At 53.2% G+C, this 6,000-nt stretch overlaps 1 protein-coding gene across 3 annotated transcripts in view; it reads right to left on the bottom strand.

Annotated features, from left to right (window-relative positions):
• LRRC3B (leucine rich repeat containing 3B) overlaps window positions 1-3,974 on the bottom strand; it is an 80,274-nt gene extending 76,300 nt beyond the window's left edge. The window contains exon 1 of one of the 3 annotated variants that reach the window (XM_010947743.3): window positions 3,309-3,974. The gene's annotated coding sequence lies outside the window, so the exon portion shown is untranslated. Of the gene's footprint in view, window positions 1-2,661; window positions 2,803-3,308 lie in introns of those variants that run through there. The other 2 variants (XM_045511234.2, XM_045511232.2) reach the window with 2 other exon arrangements.
• Between the last annotated feature and the right edge of the window lie 2,026 nt (window positions 3,975-6,000).

Genomic DNA, 6,000 nt, shown 5'->3' on the forward strand with positions numbered 1-6,000 from the left:
TTAATTTTCCCTAATTAATTTTAAGAGCCTGAAAAGAAGCCACAGTGAACATAATCCATTTTTGCATAAATATTGGTTTTTTTGACCAAGGGTCAGAAGACAGTGGTTCTAGCACTAGTGATGCTAGGAACACAGAGTGGCCTTGAGCACATCACTCAGTCTCCTCCCCACTTCTGGATTGGAAGGGGTGATATCTGAGATCACTCTAGCTCTAATAGTCTGTGATTCAGTCACTAGAAAGAGATGCATTTGCAGAATAGTTTCCACAGTTTCTGTCCTAGGAGCACATCTCTGCTCACATTCGGATCCCCTCTTTCATTTCTCCTCACATTTAAAAAGGGAATGTCCACGAAAAGATTCAGAACAGAAGTCCAATGCCAGCTGCCAGTTCCCTAAATCTGCTCCCAGTCCCAGGACCCCATCCTCCCTAGGTGCACCCCATCGGGCTCTAAGCAGGGGAAATATGCACCATCAGTCTCCCCATTTCCACAGCCACAGGGGCTCCCAGGCAAGGACTGGCACTGACAGCATGCCCCCGGGGTTTCTCATTTGTCACCCACCCTTCCTGTGGACAAAGGATCTCTGGTACCAAGTGGGGTTGAAAGCATGGGACACACCACTTCTCTATCCACAAGTCCCACCACTGATTGGTTGGATGACAATGAGCAAACAAATTAATTTCTCCATGGTTTAGTTTCCTTACCAACAAAATGGGAAAAATAATTGTCTTCCAGGGTTGTCATAAGGATTAAAACCCAAATTGCACGTGAAACATCTATTGCCTGCACAAAGTAAGAGCTCAGTAAATGCCAGGGCTGACTACTATCATGACTACCTGCCTCCCCGGAACAGCTCAGCAACCTGACAAAACACCATGGTGTGCATTTGAAGTCTTGCTTCAAGAGTTGCCAAGGGACATGTTCCAACCTGTTTCTACAAGCAAAGAGAACCAGCCTGAGCACAGAACCAAGCAATAAGCATCCAGAAAGAACCTGGCCTTGGGGCGCCAAAAGTTCAACGTGGCGGAGTAAAGAATTTAATTCTGGAATCCTACCTCAGTTATCCAGGTAATTCAGAAGCCAAAGCTCTATCCCCCTCCACGCCTGGCCTTGCGCTCAGGAGCTGCACCCAAGCCTGTCCCAAGGGAATCCCCGTTCCCTCCTTGGGGCTCTGAAGCTGGCGGTGGGGGAGGCAGGGAGCTCGCTGCTTCAGGGGTGGCCCGGAGGGGAGTGACTCAACTCAGGATTCCTTCTGGAGCCCTGGCCAGTCGACGTCTCTTTCAGAAGGGTCTGGCCAAGGCGGCAGGCCCAGAAAATGGGACTGCGCTGTGCTCCGCTTTCTCCCAGCTCTGGTCCAGAGAGCCGGGGATGTTGTCTGCAGGGCAACCGCAGAGACGGTTTGCGGCCCTAAAAGCCTGCACGTGGGAGATCTGAACAGGGAAGTCCAGGGCGTTTTGCAGGGATCCGGGCCCACGCAACCCCCAAATTCCTCTTCTCTGGAGCCTGTAGGATTGGATTCTCAGCTCAAGGCACCACTTTGAGAGGGGCGTGCGCCTTCTCAGACAGAGAAGGGTTAAATGAGGTGCTTCCAGGCCTGTGACAGCCCAGTGTGTCCCCCAGCAGGATAAATGGAGCCCGGGGACTGCCCCTTCTTCGCCATAGCAGGCGAGGTCCCCTCGCATAAATGGCCTTCCTTTCCAGGTTGCTGGGGTGCAAAGGAGGAAAGCGCCTAGCCTTCTGGCATCCGCCAAACCGTCTCTAACAGCCGAAAGGATATACCTGGGGGCCGAGAGGTGGACGGACCCACTTCTGCCCGGGGCTCCGGGTCTGGGAGCCGGGCCTCCCGTCACCCGATGCTCACACCCCCTTGGCCCTGCGTTTCGCTGCACGCCCTCCAGGTCTGCGCTCCCGAGCCTCCCCGGCGGCTCGGGGCTCCCCCCACTCCCTTGCTCCGCCCAGGTGCGTTGTGCAGAGGGGCGGCGGAGGGGGGGGGGTGGCTCCCACTGCAGCCTCCGCCCCTGCGCTCTCCTCCAACCGGTTGGGACACCGGTTTACTCGCCAGGCGCTGGGAACTCCCCCCTACCCGGCACACAAGCCTCTCCCTCGAGTCCCGGAATCCCCTTCCCACCCTGCGGCTGTGGAAACATCCCTGACTCCCGAGCTCCTGGCAGGGAAGGTGGGTCTGCCGACCCGGTTGCGGAGGTGGAGGGGTATAGAAGCGGGTGTGGGGGAAACAAGGGAACCCTGGTCCTCTTCCAGCTAGGAAAAGCTTCCCTGGTCCATGACCTGACCACTCAATCGCCGCCCAAGACGCCAACGTACTCTGAATCGAGCAGTTTGTTTCCCCTGGAGAAGAAGATCGCCCCATCCCAGGCACCCAGAAGCCTGCCTTCCCCAGTCCCCCTGGGCCCCAGCATTCCGGGGCTCCAATCTGCCTCTCTGCGCCTCCCCAGGTGCCCAACCCTTCCCCCATCTCTATTTACACACCCGGGCCAGCGCCCTCCAGACTCAAATTCCTTTTCCTCCGCGTCAGAAGACGGCTCTGGGCTGGCCCCTCGCCCACTTTAGCAGAGCCTTTTGGTCCCCCCTCAACCAGATCTATCCCCACCCTCAGCTTCCTCCCCCACCCCACCAGCAACCTTTCCCTCACCAAACCACTTACTTCACCCACCCGGATCTGCACTTGCCTTCCCACGGCGCACAGCCGCAAGCCACTCCAAGGGTTTCATTACCGAGTTGGGGGTGGCCTACGTAAGAACCGACCGACTCCCGCCGCGCTGGACAGAGCCCCAGGGGTGGGGACAGCCTTCCCCCTTGTCCCACCTATCTTATTTCACCATCTCGGCTCCTACCCAACCCCTACAGGCAGGATAAGCACTGCTGGGTCCCAAACCCTCGCCTCTCTAGCGGGAGCTGCAGGGAGTGAAAAGTCGACTGGCAAGAACACACAGTGAGAAATGGGCAGATGCATACGGCAAAAGGGGGGGGGTGGGTACTGGGGGAAGGGAGCAAACGAAAAGTAGACGTGCAACTTGCACCGCACTGGGTGAGCACCGCGCAGGGAGGGGGCACAAAAGTTTGCAGACTATTGCACTGCAGCCAAGCTGCACGCCAGCAAAGCGGGTGGACCCCCGCCCTCGCCAGGAGGGATCTCTCCAAGGATCTACTCCGGGGAAACAGGGGGATTGGATACGGCTCAGAAATGGGGTGATAGTTCTCCTCTGCCTGTTCTGGGAAGGGTGCCCTAGGCATCCGGGCAGAGGGGACGATACCGCGCTTTGCGAAAAGCAACAGGCGTCTGCACCTTACCTTGCGCCAGTCCCGGGCCGGGGTGCCTGCTCCATCCTCGTGGCGCAGGGATGAGGCGTGGGGTGCGTCTGCCTGGCGCCCTGTGTGCGCTGCCAGACCCGCAGCGGCCGCTATCCCCACCCGACTACTAGCTGGGCTGCCTGCCTCGGAGCGGGCCGGCCGGGTGGGCTAGTTCCCCGGCCGCGGCGGCCGCGGCGTTGCTTCGCGGCGGCTGGAGCGCCGGACGCCGGCGGTGCGTGGCCAGGCTGGCGTCCTCCGGCGCCTCCACCGAGCGAGGGCGCGGCCCCGCGCGGCCGCGCGAGGCACCGCTTGGCTCCCGCTGCTGCGGCGGCCGCTGCAGACCTTGCGCCGGGCCCCGGAGCCTTGCAGGAGGAGGAGACAAAGACCGGAGGGAGGCGAAGCGCCGCTCGCCCAGATACGTTCGGCTCAGTCACTAGAGGGGAATCGCCTCCAAACCCGGGCCGGGGAGGAGGGAGGAGGAGCGAGGAGGCTGGAGACTGGAAAAGCAGCAGGGAACGAACGTGACCGCCAGAGCCCGGCTACTGCCTCGCGGGCGCGGCCCTCACGCCTCCCGGGTGGGGGGTCCGGAATGGAGAGAGGGGGCGGGGGCTGAGCGATTGCTGCAGGAGGAGGTGAGCCGAGGTGGGACTGTTAGCTCTCCCTGCCGCCCTCGCCCTCCTTCCTCCCAACCCCTCGCATAGCTCCACTCTCAGGATGCTATGGCCCGATTCTTTCTCCTGTTTTTCTAACTATTGAAATCAGAGCTGAAATTTCGCTGACAGAAGAAGCACAACGTGGTGTTGAGTTGATTTGATTGTCCTCTAATGGACAGTCAGACGCCAGTGCATTTAAGGCGATTGCATAAAATCCATTCCATACACGATAACCTACTGGGGGCCAAGTATTGCACTAGGTTGCATTTCGGGAAGGTGGAAAGGTGGGATGTCCCTCGCCCCCAGTACTCCAAGATTAGATCCCAGAATGGTCCCCTGCAGTTCTGAAGCCCAAAGTTTTGGGGTTGATTTCTGGGCCCTGGTCCCTACCCCCAACCCGTCGTTTCCCAAAGCAGAATATGTTAGAAATTTCAGTTTTTCCTTCCCCTTCCAGGGATGACTTTGAATGTGCAGCCGAAATAGAGCCTATCTGTCCCTTAAGAAAGTATGTGTAAAATTAAAGCAAATTGTCTTAATAATGCTAGTATTCCATGATTTAAATTATTCATCACATATGCACCAAATAAAAGGGGGCGTTCCGAGGACCCTGCTTCCTAGTGTCTTCGATTACCACCCAAATACCACCTTCTTTCACACGCCTAGCCTCATCCTCACCCCAGGCAGAATTAATCTTTGCCTGCTCTTTGCTTTCACAGTTGTGTTTGGCAATCACTTGCAGAATTTACATTTTTATAGTTTTTTTTTTTTTATAGATTTCTATTGCTTCACTTACCTGCATTACTTTTCTTGCCCCCACCAATTTCCACTGCAATATCCAGCAATGTTTTGCATCTAAAGGGCATGGTACTTAAGGAAAGCTTAACCAGTGGAAGGTCACTTTCTCCTTCAAACATAGCTAAATCCCAGTGTCTCTAGAATTAAAGGAACTCGGGGTTAAAGTTTTTGAGTTTAGGGGGAAGAGAAGCCACAAAAAGTTAAATTCACAGACCCTACGACCTAGAAATGTAAAATCATTTAATTCATTTTTGTTTCTGAACAATCTGCTCCCACCGACCACCCCACCTCTGTGTGCTGAATTCCCAGAGGCAAAGAACACCAAGCTGTTGCACAGCTGCATAGAGCAAGAGATACGTGTTCAGCTTCCAACACTTAAAGCAAACCCACTTCAGGTGGAGAAGGACCAGAAAATCTTTATCATTTTGTCACCTGTGTCAAGTATGTTGAAAGCCTGCCAGGATTGCCTCATTTCCGACGGGGCTCTCTGATTCTGCATGCATTTTAGAACTGTTTGAGCAGGATTGCACTGCTGAGAGTCTGAGTTTTATGGTTTAGGGCTATCTTAAATTGTTCTTTATTTTCTGTCCCCACTTTCTATGAATTATAGCACAGATACTCCAGATCAGGAATGCGCCATGAAAAAGGTCCATAATGTGTAGGAGATTAGAAAGAAATGACTCCAAAGGTATCTTCTATTTCTAAGATGATACTGTGATTGGAAAAGTAGTTTGAAGTTTTGTGTATTTATTTTGTTTTGGTTTTGTTTTGTAAATGAGGTCGCAGGTACATATGGATGGCAGATGTGTAATTTGTTATAATTTTTCTGAAGGGAAATTTGGCATTACTGCTGAAAGAGTAAGATGTTTGCATGACATTGTCCCGATGACTCTATTTCTAGAAATTCATCCTCAGGAAATAATTAAGGATCTACAACAAGTTTTATCTACAAGGATATTTATTGCTGTTTCGTTTATATTAGTAGAAAACTAAAAACAAACAAAACCAAATTCAAATGTCTAACAAGAGAGGAATGGTGAAATATTTTGAAAAAGTGTAAGTAAGATACTAGTCAGTCATTAAACTGTTGTTGTAAATAGACAGGTGAATATCATCATGAATCATGGTTATAATATAATTTTATTGAAAAACTCTGCTGCATGAGATGAGAGAATAGTGAAAATTAAAATCTGAAATTGACAGATCTCGGTTTGGAGCCAGACATTTCTGCTGCTACCTGCGAT

Source organism: Camelus bactrianus, chromosome 1, assembly GCF_048773025.1.
Source record: "Camelus bactrianus isolate YW-2024 breed Bactrian camel chromosome 1, ASM4877302v1, whole genome shotgun sequence".
NCBI classification, from domain to species: Eukaryota; Metazoa; Chordata; class Mammalia; order Artiodactyla; family Camelidae; genus Camelus; species Camelus bactrianus.